This window comes from Taudactylus pleione, unplaced genomic scaffold (genome assembly GCF_031769625.1).
Source record: "Taudactylus pleione unplaced genomic scaffold, aTauple2 ptg000174l, whole genome shotgun sequence".
NCBI lineage: Eukaryota > Metazoa > Chordata > Amphibia > Anura > Myobatrachidae > Taudactylus > Taudactylus pleione.
Window position 1 is genome coordinate 6,121,596 of NW_028284576.1, and position 22,681 is coordinate 6,144,276.

At 36.2% G+C, this 22,681-nt stretch overlaps 6 non-coding genes across 6 annotated transcripts; 3 read left to right on the top strand and 3 right to left on the bottom strand.

Moving 5' to 3' along the window:
• Positions 1-789: 789 nt before the first annotated feature.
• On the top strand, positions 790-863 carry TRNAN-GUU (transfer RNA asparagine (anticodon GUU)). Its single transcript has one exon. It is a non-coding gene; the product is annotated as a tRNA-Asn (tRNA).
• Positions 864-4,775: 3,912 nt separating this feature from the next.
• TRNAA-AGC (transfer RNA alanine (anticodon AGC)) lies at positions 4,776-4,848 on the bottom strand. Its single transcript has one exon. It is a non-coding gene; the product is annotated as a tRNA-Ala (tRNA).
• A 4,011-nt stretch (positions 4,849-8,859) lies between these two features.
• TRNAN-GUU (transfer RNA asparagine (anticodon GUU)) lies at positions 8,860-8,933 on the top strand. The gene has a single exon. It is a non-coding gene; the product is annotated as a tRNA-Asn (tRNA).
• Positions 8,934-16,069: 7,136 nt separating this feature from the next.
• Positions 16,070-16,142, bottom strand: TRNAT-AGU (transfer RNA threonine (anticodon AGU)). Its single transcript has one exon. It is a non-coding gene; the product is annotated as a tRNA-Thr (tRNA).
• Positions 16,143-21,758: 5,616 nt separating this feature from the next.
• On the top strand, positions 21,759-21,832 carry TRNAN-GUU (transfer RNA asparagine (anticodon GUU)). Its single transcript has one exon. It is a non-coding gene; the product is annotated as a tRNA-Asn (tRNA).
• A 683-nt stretch (positions 21,833-22,515) lies between these two features.
• Positions 22,516-22,588, bottom strand: TRNAA-AGC (transfer RNA alanine (anticodon AGC)). The gene has a single exon. It is a non-coding gene; the product is annotated as a tRNA-Ala (tRNA).
• Between the last annotated feature and the right edge of the window lie 93 nt (positions 22,589-22,681).

The window sequence follows — 22,681 nt, forward strand, 5'->3', positions numbered from 1 at the left end:
ATTCCCCTTTGATGTTAAAACAATTTACACCACTCACACCAAGAGGACTGGATTACATTTAGAGATAACATCTCAAAAACATCCATTAGCCTCAAGTTTAGTGAAATCCCATTTTTGTTGGTATTTAGTACCTTAATGATTTCATAAAATGTTTCCTTCTTTATCACCATTGTGTTGGAGACTTTGTGGGGCTGAGGAAACTGTCCCACATCTGGTGGCACTGTCCCAACTTACTTCCTTTGTGAACAGACATACATTGTCTTGCTTTCCTTCTCATAGGAATTTTAATGCCCAACTCCCTGTCATATTCCCTTTTATCTCATTATATTTCTGATATTTCTAAGTATACCCACAAATTTATAACACATATTTTGAGTGCTACCAAATGCCATATAGCTTTATATTGAAAAAACTCAGTTCCACCATTTTCTATCTTTATTATAAATACAATTTGGCACATTTATCATTGTGAATACATCACCAGAATTTTTCGTAACACTGCAAATAAGTTCTCATATACTTGGATCCTTGGACTAACTGAAATCCCCCTATTTCAACCCTTTTATAACTGGATTGATTCGCCCCCATCATGACTAAGATATTTTCACACCCTGACAAAATTCTCAATTCACAGGGTATAATCCTGTTATTTCTTACTTTGCACAAGTTCATATTATAGTGTCCATTTGTAAGAAATGATCCATGTTACAAACTTTTAAGCAGTTTAAGTTCAATTCTGCTGATTCATCTTCCCTTACTGATAATATCCATTAGAAAGCATTTTCACGTGTCTCTGTGGCGCAATTGGTTAGCGCGTTCGGCTGTTAACTGAAAGGTTGGTGGTTCAAGCCCACCCAGGGATGTGTTTGGTATTTGTTATTCTGTGACAGGAGGATTCTGTATTTGACAAAATTTACCAGGCATTTGTCTTCATTTTACCTCAATACACAAACTTACATGGAAATTAACAGCTATGACTTTACTAACTCTACATCCATGGCTTTCCAGCTAGTGTTAGATAATACTAGAAAGAACTTTACAAATTGAAAACAAGTGATCAGTCCTAAGAAGATATAGAGAATAAGCTAAAAATTCACAGTGACTTATAGCCAGAAGAATAAGAAAAATGTATTAATATAAACCAGATACTGGGATCCATTGGGTTAATTCTGAGAAGTTGATTCTATTATTTGCAAAGGGGGTAAGTTAACCTTGCAACAGTATAGTAACACCAGTTACAGCAGTTGAAATTGGACCCCTAGCAACCCGATATCACTTTTTTATGCAGCATTATGGGGCTACAACAAATTGCTGCAAGTTTCGAGCTACCATAAGTGTGGCTTATAGTCAGTTACTCACAGGAAATGTGGTGTATCAGCTCTTTGAATCAACCCCAAATTGTTTGCATGCAATTTTCAAGATAACTATATGTAACTCAGCATTCCTCTGGGGCATCAGAAGAAAATAAAAACAGTGAAGAATTTTGGTCAGGAATGTTATTCCACACTTGATATATTGCAGTAAATTTTAGTTCCAAAATCTTATCTGGAGAATGCGGGCATCGATCCCTCTACCTCTCGCATGCTAAGCGAGCGCTCTACCATTTGAGCTAATTCCCCTTTGATGTTAAAGCCATTTACACCACTTACACAAGGAGGACTGGATTACATTTAGAGATAACATCTCAAAAACATCCATTAGCCTCAAGTTTAGTGAAATCCCATTATCGTTGGTATTTAGTACCTTAATGATTTCATAAAATGTTTCCTTCTTTATCACCATTGTGTTGGAGACTTTGTGGGGCTGAGGAAACTGTCCCACATCTGGTGGCACTGTCCCAACTTACTTCCATTGTGGACAGACATACATTGTCTTGCTTTCCTTCTCATAGGAATTTTAATGCCCAACTCCCTGTCATATTCCCTTTTATCTCATTATATTTCTGATATTCCTAAGTATACCCACAAATTTATAACACATATTTTGATTGCTACCAAATGCCATATAGCTTTATATTGAAAAAACTCAGTTCCACCATTCTCTATCTTTATTATAAATACAATTTGGCACATCTATCATTGTGAATACATTGCCAGAATTTTTCATAACACTGCAAATAAGTTCTCATATACTTGGATCCTTGGACTAACTGAAATCCCCCTATTTCAACCCTTTTATAACTCTATTGATTCACCCCCATCATGACTAAGATATTTTCACACCCTGACAAAATTCTCAATTCACAGGGTATAATCCTGTTATTTCTTACTTTGCACAAGTTCATATTATAGTGTCCATTTGTAAGAAATTATCCAAGTTAGAAACTTTTAAGCAGTTTAAGTTCAGTTCTGCTGGTTCATCTTCCCTTACTGATAATATCCATTAGAAAGCACATTCATGTGTCTCTGTGGGGCAATTGGTTAGCGTGTTTTCGGCTGTTTATTGAAAGGTTGGTGGTTCAAGCCCACCCCGGGACGTTTTATGTTGTTTGTTATTCGATGGGAGGAGGAATCTTTATTTGACAAAATTTACCAGGCATTTGTCTTCATTTTACCTCAGTACACAAACTTACATGGAAATTAACAGCTATGACTTTACTAACTCTACATCCATGGCTTTCCAGCTAGTGTTAGATAATACTAGAAAGAACTTTACAAATTGAAAACAAGTGATCAGTCCTAAGAAGATATAGAGAATAAGCTAAAAATTCACAGTGACTTTTAGCCAGAAGAATAAGAAAAATTTATTAATATAAACCAGATACTGGGATCCACTCGGTTAATTCTGAGAAGTTGATTCAATTATTTACAAAGGGGGTAAGTTAACCTTGCAACAGAATAGTAACACCAGTAACAGCATTTGAAATTGGACCCCTAGCAACCCGATATCACTTTTTTATGCAGCATTATGGGGTTACAACAAATTGCTGCAAGTTTGGAGCTACCATAAGTGTGGCTTATAGTCAGTTACTCACAGGAAATGTGGTGTATCAGCTCTTTGAATCAACCCCAAATTGTTTGCATGTAATTTTCAAGATAACTATATGTAACTCAGCATTCCTCTGGGGCATCAGAAGAAAATAAAAACAGTGAAGAATTTTGGTCAGGAATGTTATTCTTCACTTGATATACTGCAGCAAATATTGGTTCCAAAATCTTATCTGGAGAATGCGGGCATTGATCCCGCTACCTCTCGCATACTAAGCGAGCGCTCTACCTTTTGAGCTAATTCCCCTTTGATGTTAAAGCCATTTACACCACTTACACCAGGAGGACTGGAATACATTTAGAGATAACATCTCAAAAACATCCATTAGCCTCAAGTTTAGTGAAATCCCATTTTCGTTGGTATTTAGTACCTTAATGATTTCATAAAATGTTTCCTTCTTTATCACCATTGTGTTGGAGACTTTGTGGGGCTGAGGAAACTGTCACACATCTGGTGGCACTGTCCCAACTTACTTCCATTGTGGACAGACATACATTGTCTTGCTTTCCTTCTCATAGGAATTTTAATGCCCAACTCCCTGTCATATTCCCTATTATCTCATTATATTTCTGATATTCCTAAGTATACCCACAAATTTATAACACATATTTTGAGTGCTACCAAATGCCATATAGCTTTATATTGAAAAAACTCAGTTCCACCATTCTCTATCTTTATTATAAATACAATTTGGCACATCTATCATTGTGAATACATTGCCAGAATTTTTCATAACACTGCAAATAAGTTCTCATATACTTGGATCCTTGGACTAACTGAAATCCCCCTATTTCAACCCTTTTATAACTGGATTGATTCACCCCCATCATGACTAAGATATTTTCACACCCTGACAAAATTCTCAATTCACAGGGTATAATCCTGTTATTTCTTACTTTGCACAAGTTCATATTATAGTGTCCATTTGTAAGAAATGATCCAAGTTAGAAACTTTTAAGCAGTTTAAGTTCAGTTCTGCTGGTTCATCTTCCCTTACTGATAATATCCATTAGAAAGCACTTTCATGTGTCTCTGTGGGGCAATTGGTTAGCGTGTTTTCGGCTGTTTATTGAAAGGTTGGTGGTTCAAGCCCACCCCGGGACGTTTTATGTTGTTTGTTATTCGGTGGGAGGAGGAATCTTTATTTGACAAAATTTACCAGGCATTTGTCTTCATTTTACCTCAGTACACAAACTTACATGGAAATTAACAGCTATGACTTTACTAACTCTACATCCATGGCTTTCCAGCTAGTGTTAGATAATACTAGAAAGAACTTTACAAATTGAAAACAAGTGATCAGTCCTAAGAAGATATAGAGAATAAGCTAAAAATTCACAGTGACTTTTAGCCAGAAGAATAAGAAAAATTTATTAATATAAACCAGATACTGGGATCCACTCGGTTAATTCTGAGAAGTTGATTCAATTTTTACAAAGGGGGTAAGTTAACCTTTCAACAGAATAGTAACACCAGTAACAGCATTTGAAATTGGACCCCTAGCAACCCGATATCACTTTTTTATGCAGCATTATGGGGCTACAACAAATTGCTGCAAGTTTGGAGCTACCATAAGTGTGGCTTATAGTCAGTTACTCACAGGAAATGTGCTGTATCAGCTCTTTGAATCAACCCCAAATTGTTTGCATGCAATTTTCAAGATAACTATATGTAACTCAGCATTCCTTTGGGGCATCAGAAGAAAATAAAAACAGTGAAGAATTTTGGTCAGGAATGTTATTCTTCACTTGATATACTGCAGCAAATATTGGTTCCAAAATCTTATCTGGAGAATGCGGGAATCGATCCCGCTACCTCTCGCATGCTAAGCGAGCGCTCTACCTTTTGAGCTAATTCCCCTTTGATGTTAAAGCCATTTACACCACTTACACCAGGAGGACTGGAATACATTTAGAGATAACATCTCAAAAACATCCATTAGCCTCAAGTTTAGTGAAATCCCATTTTCGTTGGTATTTAGTACCTTAATGATTTCATAAAATGTTTCCTTCTTTATCACCATTGTGTTGGAGACTTTGTGGGGCTGAGGAAACTGTCCCACATCTGGTGGCACTGTCCCAACTTACTTCCATTGTGGACAGACATACATTGTCTTGCTTTCCTTCTCATAGGAATTTTAATGCCCAACTCCCTGTCATATTCCCTTTTATCTCATTATATTTCTGATATTCCTAAGTATACCCACAAATGTATAACACATATTTTGAGTGCTACCAAATGCCATATAGCTTTATATTGAAAAAACTCAGTTCCACCATTCTCTATCTTTATTATAAATGCAATTTGGCACATTTATCATTGTGAATATATCACCAGAATTTTTCATAACACTGCAAAAAAGTTCTCATATACTTGGATCCTTGGACTAACTGAAATCCCCCTATTTCAACCCTTTTATAACTGGATTGATTCGCCCCCATCATGACTAAGATATTTTCACACCCTGACAAAATTCTCAATTCACAGGGTATAATCCTGTTATTTCTTACTTTGCACAAGTTCATATTATAGTGTCCATTTGTAAGAAATGATCCAAGTTAGAAACTTTTAAGCAGTTTAAGTTCAGTTCTGCTGGTTCATCTTCCCTTACTGATAATATCCATTAGAAAGCACTTTCATGTGTCTCTGTGGCGCAATACGTTAGCGTGTTTTTGGCTGTTTACTGAAAGGTTGGTGGTTCAAGCCCAGCCAGGGACGTTTTTGGTGTTTGTTATTCGGTGGGAGGAGGATTCTTTATTTGACAAAATTTACCAGGCATTTGTCTTCATTTTACCTCAGTACACAAACTTACATGGAAATTAACAGCTATGACTTTACTAACTCTACATCCATGGCTTTCCAGCTAGTGTTAGATAATACTAGAAAGAACTTTACAAATTGAAAACAAGTGATCAGTCCTAAGAAGATATAGAGAATAAGCTAAAAATTCACAGTGACTTATAGCCAGAAGAATAAGAAAAATGTATTAATATAAACCAGATACTGGGATCCATTGGGTTAATTCTGAGAAGTTGATTCTATTATTTGCAAAGGGGGTAAGTTAACCTTGCAACAGTATAGTAACACCAGTTACAGCAGTTGAAATTGGACCCCTAGCAACCCGATATCACTTTTTTATGCAGCATTATGGGGCTACAACAAATTGCTGCAAGTTTGGAGCTACCATAAGTGTGGCTTATAGTCAGTTACTCACAGGAAATGTGGTGTATCAGCTCTTTGAATCAACCCCAAATTGTTTGCATGCAATTTTCAAGATAACTATATGTAACTCAACATTCCTCTGGGGCATCAGAAGAAAATAAAAACAGTGAAGAATTTTGGTCAGGAATGTTATTCCACACTTGATATATTGCAGTAAATTTTGGTTCCAAAATCTTATCTGGAGAATGCGGGCATCGATCACTCTACCTCTCGCATGCTAAGCGAGCGCTCTACCATTTGAGCTAATTCCCCTTTGATGTTAAAGCCATTTACACCACTTACACCAGGAGGACTGGATTACATTTAGAGATAACATCTCAAAAACATCCATTAGCCTCAAGTTTAGTGAAATCCCATTATCGTTGGTATTTAGTACCTTAATGATTTCATAAAATGTTTCCTTCTTTATCACCATTGTGTTGGAGACTTTGTGGGGCTGAGGAAACTGTCCCACATCTGGTGGCACTGTCCCAACTTACTTCCATTGTGGACAGACATACAATGTCTTGCTTTCCTTCTCATAGGAATTTTAATGCCCAACTCCCTGTCATATTCCCTTTTATCTCATTATATTTCTGATATTCCTAAGTATACCCACAAATTTATAACACATATTTTGATTGCTACCAAATGCCATATAGCTTTATATTGAAAAAACTCAGTTTCACCATTCTCTATCTTTATTATAAATACAATTTGGCACATCTATCATTGTGAATACATTGCCAGAATTTTTCATAACACTGCAAATAAGTTCTCCTATACTTGGATCCTTGGACTAACTGAAATCCCCCTATTTCAACCCTTTTATAACTGGATTGATTCACCCCCATCATGACTAAGATATTTTCACACCCTGACAAAATTCTCAATTCACAGGGTATAATCCTGTTATTTCTTACTTTGCACAAGTTCATATTATAGTGTCCATTTGTAAGAAATTATCCAAGTTAGAAACTTTTAAGCAGTTTAAGTTCAGTTCTGCTGGTTCATCTTCCCTTACTGATAATATCCATTAGAAAGCACTTTCATGTGTCTCTGTGGGGCAATTGGTTAGCGTGTTTTCAGCTGTTTATTGAAAGGATGGTGGTTCAAGCCCACCCCGGGACGTTTTATGTTGTTTGTTATTCGGTGGGAGGAGGAATCTTTATTTGACAAAATTTACCAGGCATTTGTCTTCATTTTACCTCAGTACACAAACTTACATGGAAATTAACAGCTATGACTTTACTAACTCTACATCCATGGCTTTCCAGCTAGTGTTAGATAATACTAGATAGAACTTTACAAATTGAAAACAAGTGATCAGTCCTAAGAAGATATAGAGAATAAGCTAAAAATTCACAGTGACTTTTAGCCAGAAGAATAAGAAAAATTTATTAATATAAACCAGATACTGGGATCCACTCGGTTAATTCTGAGAAGTTGATTCAATTATTTACAAAGGGGGTAAGTTAACCTTGCAACAGAATAGTAACACCAGTAACAGCATTTGAAATTGGACCCCTAGCAACCCGATATCACTTTTTTATGCAGCATTATGGGGCTACAACAAATTGCTGCAAGTTTGGAGCTACCATAAGTGTGGCTTAAAGTCAGTTACTCACAGGAAATGTGGTGTATCAGCTCTGTGAATCAAACCCAAATTGTTTGCATGCAATTTTCAAGATAACTATATGTAACTCAGCATTCCTCTGGGGCATCAGAAGAAAATAAAAACAGTGAAGAATTTTGGTCAGGAATGTTATTCTTCACTTGATATATTGCAGTAAATTTTGGTTCCAAAATCTTATTTGGAGAATGCGGGCATCGATCCCACTACCTCTTGCATGTTAAGCGAGCGCTCTACCATTCGAGCTAATTCCCCTTTGATGTTAAAACAATTTACACCACTCACACCAAGAGGACTGGATTACATTTAGAGATAACATCTCAAAAACATCCATTAGCCTCAAGTTTAGTGAAATCCCATTTTTGTTGGTATTTAGTACCTTAATGATTTCATAAAATGTTTCCTTCTTTATCACCATTGTGTTGGAGACTTTGTGGGGCTGAGGAAACTGTCCCACATCTGGTGGCACTGTCCCAACTTACTTCCTTTGTGAACAGACATACATTGTCTTGCTTTCCTTCTCATAGGAATTTTAATGCCCAACTCCCTGTCATATTCCCTTTTATCTCATTATATTTCTGATATTTCTAAGTATACCCACAAATTTATAACACATATTTTGAGTGCTACCAAATGCCATATAGCTTTATATTGAAAAAACTCAGTTCCACCATTTTCTATCTTTATTATAAATACAATTTGGCACATTTATCATTGTGAATACATCACCAGAATTTTTCGTAACACTGCAAATAAGTTCTCATATACTTGGATCCTTGGACTAACTGAAATCCCCCTATTTCAACCCTTTTATAACTGGATTGATTCGCCCCCATCATGACTAAGATATTTTCACACCCTGACAAAATTCTCAATTCACAGGGTATAATCCTGTTATTTCTTACTTTGCACAAGTTCATATTATAGTGTCCATTTGTAAGAAATGATCCATGTTACAAACTTTTAAGCAGTTTAAGTTCAATTCTGCTGATTCATCTTCCCTTACTGATAATATCCATTAGAAAGCATTTTCACGTGTCTCTGTGGCGCAATTGGTTAGCGCGTTCGGCTGTTAACTGAAAGGTTGGTGGTTCAAGCCCACCCAGGGATGTGTTTGGTATTTGTTATTCTGTGACAGGAGGATTCTGTATTTGACAAAATTTACCAGGCATTTGTCTTCATTTTACCTCAATACACAAACTTACATGGAAATTAACAGCTATGACTTTACTAACTCTACATCCATGGCTTTCCAGCTAGTGTTAGATAATACTAGAAAGAACTTTACAAATTGAAAACAAGTGATCAGTCCTAAGAAGATATAGAGAATAAGCTAAAAATTCACAGTGACTTTTAGCCAGAAGAATAAGAAAAATTTATTAATATAAACCAGATACTGGGATCCACTCGGTTAATTCTGAGAAGTTGATTCAATTATTTACAAAGGGGGTAAGTTAACCTTGCAACAGAATAGTAACACCAGTAACAGCATTTGAAATTGGACCCCTAGCAACCCGATATCACTTTTTTATGCAGCATTATGGGGTTACAACAAATTGCTGCAAGTTTGGAGCTACCATAAGTGTGGCTTATAGTCAGTTACTCACAGGAAATGTGGTGTATCAGCTCTTTGAATCAACCCCAAATTGTTTGCATGTAATTTTCAAGATAACTATATGTAACTCAGCATTCCTCTGGGGCATCAGAAGAAAATAAAAACAGTGAAGAATTTTGGTCAGGAATGTTATTCTTCACTTGATATACTGCAGCAAATATTGGTTCAAAAATCTTATCTGGAGAATGCGGGCATTGATCCCGCTACCTCTCGCATACTAAGCGAGCGCTCTACCTTTTGAGCTAATTCCCCTTTGATGTTAAAGCCATTTACACCACTTACACCAGGAGGACTGGAATACATTTAGAGATAACATCTCAAAAACATCCATTAGCCTCAAGTTTAGTGAAATCCCATTTTCGTTGGTATTTAGTACCTTAATGATTTCATAAAATGTTTCCTTCTTTATCACCATTGTGTTGGAGACTTTGTGGGGCTGAGGAAACTGTCACACATCTGGTGGCACTGTCCCAACTTACTTCCATTGTGGACAGACATACATTGTCTTGCTTTCCTTCTCATAGGAATTTTAATGCCCAACTCCCTGTCATATTCCCTATTATCTCATTATATTTCTGATATTCCTAAGTATACCCACAAATTTATAACACATATTTTGAGTGCTACCAAATGCCATATAGCTTTATATTGAAAAAACTCAGTTCCACCATTCTCTATCTTTATTATAAATGCAATTTGGCACATTTATCATTGTGAATATATCACCAGAATTTTTCATAACACTGCAAAAAAGTTCTCATATACTTGGATCCTTGGACTAACTGAAATCCCCCTATTTCAACCCTTTTATAACTGGATTGATTCGCCCCCATCATGACTAAGATATTTTCACACCCTGACAAAATTCTCAATTCACAGGGTATAATCATGTTATTTCTTACTTTGCACAAGTTCATATTATAGTGTCCATTTGTAAGAAATGATCCAAGTTAGAAACTTTTAAGCAGTTTAAGTTCAGTGCTGCTGGTTCATCTTCCCTTACTGATAATATCCATTAGAAAGCACTTTCATGTGTCTCTGTGGCGCAATTGGTTAGCGTGTTTTCGGCTGTTTACTGAAAGGTTGGTGGTTCAAGCCCAGCCAGGGACGTTTTTGGTGTTTGTTATTCGGTGGGAGGAGGATTCTTTATTTGACAAAATTTACCAGGCATTTGTCTTCATTTTACCTCAATACACAAACTTACATGGAAATTAACAGCTATGACTTTACTAACTCTACATCCATGGCTTTCCAGCTAGTGTTAGATAATACTAGAAAGAACTTTACAAATTGAAAACAAGTGATCAGTCCTAAGAAGATATAGAGAATAAGCTAAAAATTCACAGTGACTTTTAGCCAGAAGAATAAGAAAAATGTATTAATATAAACCAGATACTGGGATCCATTGGGTTAATTCTGAGAAGTTGATTCTATTATTTGCAAAGGGGGTAAGTTAACCTTGCAACAGTATAGTAACACCAGTTACAGCAGTTGAAATTGGACCCCTAGCAACCCGATATCACTTTTTTATGCAGCATTATGGGGCTACAACAAATTGCTGCAAGTTTGGAGCTACCATAAGTGTGGCTTATAGTCAGTTACTCACAGGAAATGTGGTGTATCAGCTCTTTGAATCAACCCCAAATTGTTTGCATGCAATTTTCAAGATAACTATATGTAACTCAGCATTCCTCTGGGGCATCAGAAGAAAATAAAAACAGTGAAGAATTTTGGTCAGGAATGTTATTCCACACTTGATATATTGCAGTAAATTTTGGTTCCAAAATCTTATCTGGAGAATGCGGGCATCGATCCCTCTACCTCTCGCATGCTAAGCGAGCGCTCTACCATTTGAGCTAATTCCCCTTTGATGTTAAAGCCATTTACACCACTTACACCAGGAGGACTGGATTACATTTAGAGATAACATCTCAAAAACATCCATTAGCCTCAAGTTTAGTGAAATCCCATTATCGTTGGTATTTAGTACCTTAATGATTTCATAAAATGTTTCCTTCTTTATCACCATTGTGTTGGAGACTTTGTGGGGCTGAGGAAACTGTCCCACATCTGGTGGCACTGTCCCAACTTACTTCCATTGTGGACAGACATACATTGTCTTGCTTTCCTTCTCATAGGAATTTTAATGCCCAACTCCCTGTCATATTCCCTTTTATCTCATTATATTTCTGATATTCCTAAGTATACCCACAAATTTATAACACATATTTTGATTGCTACCAAATGCCATATAGCTTTATATTGAAAAAACTCAGTTCCACCATTCTCTATCTTTATTATAAATACAATTTGGCACATCTATCATTGTGAATACATTGCCAGAATTTTTCATAACACTGCAAATAAGTTCTCATATACTTGGATCCTTGGACTAACTGAAATCCCCCTATTTCAACCCTTTTATAACTGGATTGATTCGCCCCCATCATGACTAAGATATTTTCACACCCTGACAAAATTCTCAATTCACAGGGTATAATCATGTTATTTCTTACTTTGCACAAGTTCATATTATAGTGTCCATTTGTAAGAAATGATCCAAGTTAGAAACTTTTAAGCAGTTTAAGTTCAGTTCTGCTGGTTCATCTTCCCTTACTGATAATATCCATTAGAAAGCACTTTCATGTGTCTCTGTGGCGCAATTGGTTAGCGTGTTTTCGGCTGTATACTGAAAGGTTGGTGGTTCAAGCCCAGCCAGGGACGTTTTTGGTGTTTGTTATTCGGTGGGAGGAGGATTCTTTATTTGACAAAATTTACCAGGCATTTGTCTTCATTTTACCTCAATACACAAACTTACATGGAAATTAACAGCTATGACTTTACTAACTCTACATCCATGGCTTTCCAGCTAGTGTTAGATAATACTTGAAAGAACTTTACAAATTGAATACATGTGATCAGTTCTAAGAAAATATAGAGAATAAGCTAAAAATTCACAGTGACTTTTAGCTAGAAGAATAAGAAAAATGTATTAATATATGCCAGATACTGGGATCCACTGGGTTAATTCTGAGAAGTTGATTCAATTATTTACAGAGGGGGTAAGTTAACGCTGCAACAGTATAGTAACACCAGTTACAGCTTTGAAATTGAACCCCTAGCAACCCGATATCACTTTTTTATGCAGCATTATGGGGCTACAACAAATTGCTGCAAGTTTTGAGCTACCATAAGTGTGGCTTAAAGTCAGTTACTCACAGGAAATGTGGTGTATCAGCTCTGTGAATCAAACCCAAATTGTTTGCATGCAATTTTCAAGATAACTATATGTAACTCAGCATTCCTCTGGGGCATCAGAAGAAAATAAAAACAGTGAAGAATTTTGGTCAGGAATGTTATTTTTCACTTGATATATTGCAGTAAATTTTGGTTCCAAAATCTTATTTGGAGAATGCATCGATCCCACTACCTCTTGCATGTTAAGCGAGCACTCTACCATTCGAGCTAATTCCCCTTTGATGTTAAAACAATTTACACCACTCACACCAAGAGGACTGGATTACATTTAGAGATAACATCTCAAAAACATCCATTAGCCTCAAGTTTAGTGAAATCCCATTATCGTTGGTATTTAGTACCTTAATGATTTCATAAAATGTTTCCTTCTTTATCACCATTGTGTTGGAGACTTTGTGGGGCTGAGGAAACTGTCCCACATCTGGTGGCACTGTCCCAACTTACTTCCATTGTGGACAGGCATACATTGTCTTGCTTTCCTTCTCATAGGAATTGTAATGCCCAACTCCCTGTCATATTCCCTTTTATCTCATTATATTTCTGATATTCCTAAGTATACCCACAAATTTATAACACATATTTTGATTGCTACCAAATGCCATATAGCTTTATATTGAAAAAACTCAGTTCCACCATTCTCTATCTTTATTATAAATACAATTTGGCACATCTATCATTGTGAATACATTGCCAGAATTTTTCATAACACTGCAAATAAGTTCTCATATACTTGGATCCTTGGACTAACTGAAATCCCCCTATTTCAACCCTTTTATAACTGGATTGATTCACCCCCATCATGACTAAGATATTTTCACACCCTGACAAAATTCTCAATTCACAGGGTATAATCCTGTTATTTCTTACTTTGCACAAGTTCATATTATAGTGTCCATTTGTAAGAAATTATCCAAGTTAGAAACTTTTAAGCAGTTTAAGTTCAGTTCTGCTGGTTCATCTTCCCTTACTGATAATATCCATTAGAAAGCACTTTCATGTGTCTCTGTGGGGCAATTGGTTAGCGTGTTTTCGGCTGTTTATTGAAAGGTTGGTGGTTCTAACCCACCCCGGGACGTTTTATGTTGTTTGTTATTCGGTGGGAGGAGGAATCTTTATTTGACAAAATTTACCAGGCATTTGTCTTCATTTTACCTCAGTACACAAACTTACATGGAAATTAACAGCTATGACTTTACTAACTCTACATCCATGGCTTTCCAGCTAGTGTTAGATAATACTAGAAAGAACTTTACAAATTGAAAACAAGTGATCAGTCCTAAGAAGATATAGAGAATAAGCTAAAAATTCACAGTGACTTTTAGCCAGAAGAATAAGAAAAATTTATTAATATAAACCAGATACTGGGATCCACTGGGTTAATTCTGAGAAGTTGATTCAATTATTTACAAAGGGGGTAAGTTAACCTTGCAACAGAATAGTAACACCAGTAACAGCATTTGAAATTGGACCCCTAGCAACCCGATATCACTTTTTTATGCAGCATTATGGGGCTACAACAAATTGCTGCAAGTTTGGAGCTACCATAAGTGTGGCTTATAGTCAGTTACTCACAGGAAATGTGGTGTATCAGCTCTTTGAATCAACCCCAAATTGTTTGCATGCAATTTTCAAGATAACTATATGTAACTCAGCATTCCTCTGGGGCATCAGAAGAAAATAAAAACAGTGAAGAATTTTGGTCAGGAATGTTATTCTTCACTTGATATATTGCAGTAAATTTTGGTTCCAAAATCTTATTTGGAGAATGCGGGCATCGATCCCACTACCTCTTGCATGTTAAGCGAGCACTCTACCATTCGAGCTAATTCCCCTTTGATGTTAAAACAATTTACACCACTCACACCAAGAGGACTGGATTACATTTAGAGATAACATCTCAAAAACATCCATTAGCCTCAAGTTTAGTGAAATCCCATTTTTGTTGGTATTTAGTACCTTAATGATTTCATAAAATGTTTCCTTCTTTATCACCATTGTGTTGGAGACTTTGTGGGGCTGAGGAAACTGTCCCACATCTGGTGGCACTGTCCCAACTTACTTCCTTTGTGAACAGACATACATTGTCTTGCTTTCCTTCTCATAGGAATTTTAATGCCCAACTCCCTGTCATATTCCCTTTTATCTCATTATATTTCTGATATTTCTAAGTATACCCACAAATTTATAACACATATTTTGAGTGCTACCAAATGCCATATAGCTTTATATTGAAAAAACTCAGTTCCACCATTTTCTATCTTTATTATAAATACAATTTGGCACATTTATCATTGTGAATACATCACCAGAATTTTTCGTAACACTGCAAATAAGTTCTCATATACTTGGATCCTTGGACTAACTGAAATCCCCCTATTTCAACCCTTTTATAACTGGATTGATTCGCCCCCATCATGACTAAGATATTTTCACACCCTGACAAAATTCTCAATTCACAGGGTATAATCCTGTTATTTCTTACTTTGCACAAGTTCATATTATAGTGTCCATTTGTAAGAAATTATCCAAGTTAGAAACTTTTAAGCAGTTTAAGTTCAGTTCTGCTGGTTCATCTTCCCTTACTGATAATATCCATTAGAAAGCACATTCATGTGTCTCTGTGGGGCAATTGGTTAGCGTGTTTTCGGCTGTTTATTGAAAGGTTGGTGGTTCAAGCCCACCCCGGGACGTTTTATGTTGTTTGTTATTCGATGGGAGGAGGAATCTTTATTTGACAAAATTTACCAGGCATTTGTCTTCATTTTACCTCAGTACACAAACTTACATGGAAATTAACAGCTATGACTTTACTAACTCTACATCCATGGCTTTCCAGCTAGTGTTAGATAATACTAGAAAGAACTTTACAAATTGAAAACAAGTGATCAGTCCTAAGAAGATATAGAGAATAAGCTAAAAATTCACAGTGACTTTTAGCCAGAAGAATAAGAAAAATTTATTAATATAAACCAGATACTGGGATCCACTGGGTTAATTCTGAGAAGTTGATTCAATTATTTACAAAGGGGGTAAGTTAACCTTGCAACAGAATAGTAACACCAGTAACAGCATTTGAAATTGGACCCCTAGCAACCCGATATCACTTTTTTATGCAGCATTATGGGGCTACAACAAATTGCTGCAAGTTTGGAGCTACCATAAGTGTGGCTTATAGTCAGTTACTCACAGGAAATGTGGTGTATCAGCTCTTTGAATCAACCCCAAATTGTTTGCATGCAATTTTCAAGATAACTATATGTAACTCAGCATTCCTCTGGGGCATCAGAAGAAAATAAAAACAGTGAAGAATTTTGGTCAGGAATGTTATTCTTCACTTGATATACTGCAGCAAATATTGGTTCCAAAATCTTATCTGGAGAATGCGGGAATCGATCCCGCTACCTCTCGCATACTAAGCGAGCGCTCTACCTTTTGAGCTAATTCCCCTTTGATGTTAAAGCCATTTACACCACTTACACCAGGAGGACTGGAATACATTTAGAGATAACATCTCAAAAACATCCATTAGCCTCAAGTTTAGTGAAATCCCATTTTCGTTGGTATTTAGTACCTTAATGATTTCATAAAATGTTTCCTTCTTTATCACCATTGTGTTGGAGACTTTGTGGGGCTGAGGAAACTGTCCCACATCTGGTGGCACTGTCCCAACTTACTTCCATTGTGGACAGACATACATTGTCTTGCTTTCCTTCTCATAGGAATTTTAATGCCCAACTCCCTGTCATATTCCCTATTATCTCATTATATTTCTGATATTCCTAAGTATACCCACAAATTTATAACACATATTTTGAGTGCTACCAAATGCCATATAGCTTTATATTGAAAAAACTCAGTTCCACCATTCTCTATCTTTATTATAAATGCAATTTGGCACATTTATCATTGTGAATATATCACCAGAATTTTTCATAACACTGCAAAAAAGTTCTCATATACTTGGATCCTTGGACTAACTGAAATCCCCCTATTTCAACCCTTTTATAACTGGATTGATTCGCCCCCATCATGACTAAGATATTTTCACACCCTGACAAAATTCTCAATTCACAGGGTATAATCATGTTATTTCTTACTTTGCACAAGTTCATATTATAGTGTCCATTTGTAAGAAATGATCCAAGTTAGAAACTTTTAAGCAGTTTAAGTTCAGTGCTGCTGGTTCATCTTCCCTTACTGATAATATCCATTAGAAAGCACTTTCATGTGTCTCTGTGGCGCAATTGGTTAGCGTGTTTTTGGCTGTTTACTGAAAGGTTGGTGGTTCAAGCCCAGCCAGGGACGTTTTTGGTGTTTGTTATTCGATGGGAGGAGGATTCTTTATTTGACAAAATTTACCAGGCATTTGTCTTCATTTTACCTCAATACACAAACTTACATGGAAATTAACAGCTATGACTTTACTAACTCTACATCCATGGCTTTCCAGCTAGTGTTAGATAATACTAGAAAGAACTTTACAAATTGAAAACAAGTGATCAGTCCTAAGAAGATATAGAGAATAAGCTAAAAATTCACAGTGACTTTTAGCCAGAAGAATAAGAAAAATGTATTAATATAAACCATATACTGGGATCCATTGGGTTAATTCTGAGAAGTTGATTCTATTATTTGCAAAGGGGGTAAGTTAACCTTGCAACAGTATAGTAACACCAGTTACAGCAGTTGAAATTGGACCCCTAGCAACCCGATATCACTTTTTTATGCAGCATTATGGGGCTACAACAAATTGCTGCAAGTTTGGAGCTACCATAAGTGTGGCTTATAGTCAGTTACTCACAGGAAATGTGGTGTATCAGCTCTTTGAATCAACCCCAAATTGTTTGCATGCAATTTTCAAGATAACTATATGTAACTCAGCATTCCTCTGGGGCATCAGAAGAAAATAAAAACAGTGAAGAATTTTGGTCAGGAATGTTATTCCACACTTGATATATTGCAGTAAATTTTGGTTCCAAAATCTTATCTGGAGAATGCGGGCATCGATCCCTCTACCTCTCGCATGCTAAGCGAGCGCTCTACCATTTGAGCTAATTCCCCTTTGATGTTAAAGCCATTTACACCACTTACACCAGGAGGACTGGATTACATTTAGAGATAACATCTCAAAAACATCCATTAGCCTCAAGTTTAGTGAAATCCCATTATCGTTGGTATTTAGTACCTTAATGATTTCATAAAATGTTTCCTTCTTTATCACCATTGTGTTGGAGACTTTGTGGGGCTGAGGAAACTGTCCCACATCTGGTGGCACTGTCCCAACTTACTTCCATTGTGGACAGACATACATTGTCTTGCTTTCCTTCTCATAGGAATTTTAATGCCCAACTCCCTGTCATATTCCCTTTTATCTCATTATATTTCTGATATTCCTAAGTATACCCACAAATTTATAACACATATTTTGATTGCTACCAAATGCCATATAGCTTTATATTGAAAAAACTCAGTTCCACCATTCTCTATCTTTATTATAAATACAATTTGGCACATCTATCATTGTGAATACATTGCCAGAATTTTTCATAACACTGCAAATAAGTTCTCATATACTTGGATCCTTGGACTAACTGAAATCCCCCTATTTCAACCCTTTTATAACTGGATTGATTCGCCCCCATCATGACTAAGATATTTTCACACCCTGACAAAATTCTCAATTCACAGGGTATAATCATGTTATTTCTTACTTTGCACAAGTTCATATTATAGTGTCCATTTGTAAGAAATGATCCAAGTTAGAAACTTTTAAGCAGTTTAAGTTCAGTTCTGCTGGTTCATCTTCCCTTACTGATAATATCCATTAGAAAGCACTTTCATGTGTCTCTGTGGCGCAATTGGTTAGCGTGTTTTCGGCTGTATACTGAAAGGTTGGTGGTTCAAGCCCAGCCAGGGACGTTTTTGGTGTTTGTTATTCGGTGGGAGGAGGATTCTTTATTTGACAAAATTTACCAGGCATTTGTCTTCATTTTACCTCAATACACAAACTTACATGGAAATTAACAGCTATGACTTTACTAACTCTACATCCATGGCTTTCCAGCTAGTGTTAGACAATACTTGAAAGAACTTTACAAATTGAAAACATGTGATCAGTTCTAAGAAAATATAGAGAATAAGCTAAAAATTCACAGTGACTTTTAGCTAGAAGAATAAGAAAAATGTATTAATATATGCCAGATACTGGGATCCACTGGGTTAATTCTGAGAAGTTGATTCAATTATTTACAGAGGGGGTAAGTTAACGCTGCAACAGTATAGTAACACCAGTTACAGCTTTGAAATTGAACCCCTAGCAACCCGATATCACTTTTTTATGCAGCATTATGGGGCTACAACAAATTGCTGCAAGTTTGGAGCTACCATAAGTGTGGCTTAAAGTCAGTTACTCACAGGAAATGTGGTGTATCAGCTCTGTGAATCAAACCCAAATTGTTTGCATGCAATTTTCAAGATAACTATATGTAACTCAGCATTCCTCTGGGGCATCAGAAGAAAATAAAAACAGTGAAGAATTTTGGTCAGGAATGTTATTCTTCACTTGATATATTGCAGTAAATTTTGGTTCCAAAATCTTATTTGGAGAATGCATCGATCCCACTACCTCTTGCATGTTAAGCGAGCACTCTACCATTCGAGCTAATTCCCCTTTGATGTTAAAACAATTTACACCACTCACACCAAGAGGACTGGATTACATTTAGAGATAACATCTCAAAAACATCCATTAGCCTCAAGTTTAGTGAAATCCCATTATCGTTGGTATTTAGTACCTTAATGATTTCATAAAATGTTTCCTTCTTTATCACCATTGTGTTGGAGACTTTGTGGGGCTGAGGAAACTGTCCCACATCTGGTGGCACTGTCCCAACTTACTTCCATTGTGGACAGGCATACATTGTCTTGCTTTCCTTCTCATAGGAATTGTAATGCCCAACTCCCTGTCATATTCCCTTTTATCTCATTATATTTCTGATATTCCTAAGTATACCCACAAATTTATAACACATATTTTGATTGCTACCAAATGCCATATAGCTTTATATTGAAAAAACTCAGTTCCACCATTCTCTATCTTTATTATAAATACAATTTGGCACATCTATCATTGTGAATACATTGCCAGAATTTTTCATAACACTGCAAATAAGTTCTCATATACTTGGATCCTTGGACTAACTGAAATCCCCCTATTTCAACCCTTTTATAACTGGATTGATTCACCCCCATCATGACTAAGATATTTTCACACCCTGACAAAATTCTCAATTCACAGGGTATAATCCTGTTATTTCTTACTTTGCACAAGTTCATATTATAGTGTCCATTTGTAAGAAATTATCCAAGTTAGAAACTTTTAAGCAGTTTAAGTTCAGTTCTGCTGGTTCATCTTCCCTTACTGATAATATCCATTAGAAAGCACTTTCATGTGTCTCTGTGGGGCAATTGGTTAGCGTGTTTTCGGCTGTTTATTGAAAGGTTGGTGGTTCTAACCCACCCCGGGACGTTTTATGTTGTTTGTTATTCGGTGGGAGGAGGAATCTTTATTTGACAAAATTTACCAGGCATTTGTCTTCATTTTACCTCAGTACACAAACTTACATGGAAATTAACAGCTATGACTTTACTAACTCTACATCCATGGCTTTCCAGCTAGTGTTAGATAATACTAGAAAGAACTTTACAAATTGAAAACAAGTGATCAGTCCTAAGAAGATATAGAGAATAAGCTAAAAATTCACAGTGACTTTTAGCCAGAAGAATAAGAAAAATTTATTAATATAAACCAGATACTGGGATCCACTGGGTTAATTCTGAGAAGTTGATTCAATTATTTACAAAGGGGGTAAGTTAACCTTGCAACAGAATTGTAACACCAGTAACAGCATTTGAAATTGGACCCCTAGCAACCCGATATCACTTTTTTATGCAGCATTATGGGGCTACAACAAATTGCTGCAAGTTTGGAGCTACCATAAGTGTGGCTTATAGTCAGTTACTCACAGGAAATGTGGTGTATCAGCTCTTTGAATCAACCCCAAATTGTTTGCATGCAATTTTCAAGATAACTATATGTAACTCAGCATTCCTCTGGGGCATCAGAAGAAAATAAAAACAGTGAAGAATTTTGGTCAGGAATGTTATTCTTCACTTGATATACTGCAGCAAATATTGGTTCCAAAATCTTATCTGGAGAATGCATCGATCCCACTACCTCTTGCATGTTAAGCGAGCGCTCTACCATTCGAGCTAATTCCCCTTTGATGTTAAAACAATTTACACCACTCACACCAAGAGGACTGGATTACATTTAGAGATAACATCTCAAAAACATCCATTAGCCTCAAGTTTAGTGAAATCCCATTATTGTTGGTATTTAGTACCTTAATGATTTCATAAAATGTTTCCTTCTTTATCACCATTGTGTTGGAGACTTTGTGGGGCTGAGGAAACTGTCCCACATCTGGTGGCACTGTCCCAACTTACTTCATTTGTAATCAGACATACATTGTCTTGCTTTCCTTCTCATAGGAATTTTAATGCCCAACTCCCTGTCATATTCCCTTTTATCTCATTATATTTCTGATATTTCTAAGTATACCCACAAATTTATAACACATATTTTGAGTTCTACCAAATGCCATATCGCTATATATTGAAAAAACTCAGTTCCACCATTCTCTATCTTTATTATAAATACAATTTGGCACATTTATCATTGTGAATACATCACCAGAATTTTTCGTAACACTGCAAATAAGTTCTCATATACTTGGATCCTTGGACTAACTGAAATCCCCCTATTTCAACCCTTTTATAACTGGATTGATTCGCCCCCATCATGACTAAGATATTTTCACACCCTGACAAAATTCTCAATTCACAGGGTATAATCCTGTTATTTCTTACTTTGCACAAGTTCATATTATAGTGTCCATTTGTAAGAAATGATCCAAGTTACAAACTTTTAAGCAGTTTAAGTTCAATTCTGCTGATTCATCTTCCCTTACTGATAATATCCATTAGAAAGCATTTTCACGTGTCTCTGTGGCGCAATTGGTTAGCGCGTTCGGCTGTTAACTGAAAGGTTGGTGGTTCAAGCCCACCCAGGGATGTGTTTGGTATTTGTTATTCTGTGACAGGAGGATTCTGTATTTGACAAAATTTACCAGGCATTTGTCTTCATTTTACCTCAATACACAAACTTACATGGAAATTAACAGCTATGACTTTACTAGCTCTACATCCATGGCTTTCCAGCTAGTGTTAGATAATACTAGAAAGAACTTTACAAATTGAAAACAAGTGATCAGTCCTAAGAAGATATAGAGAATAAGCTAAAAATTCACAGTGACTTCTAGCCAGAAGAATAAGAAAAATGTATTAATATATACCAGATAGTGGGATCCACTGGGTTAATTCTGAGAAGTTGATTCAATTATTTACAATGGGGGTAAGTTAACCTTGCAACAGTATAGTAACACCAGTTACAGCAGTTGAAATTGGACCACTAGCAACCCGATATCACTTTTTTATGCAGCATTATGGGGCTACAACAAATTGCTGCAAGTTTGGAGCTACCATAAGTGTGGCTTATAGTCAGTTACTCACAGGAAATGTGGTGTATCAGCTCTTTGAATCAACCCCAAATTGTTTGCATGCAATTTTCAAGATAACTATATGTAACTCAGCATTCCTCTGGGGCATCAGAAGAAAATAAAAACAGTGAAGAATTTTGGTCAGGAATGTTATTCCACACTTGATATATTGCAGTAAATTTTGGTTCCAAAATCTTATCTGGAGAATGCGGGCATCGATCCCTCTACCTCTCGCTTGCTAAGCGAGCGCTCTACCATTTGAGCTAATTCCCCTTTGATGTTAAAGCCATTTACACCACTTACACCAGGAGGACTGGATTACATTTAGAGATAACATCTCAAAAACATCCATTAGCCTCAAGTTTA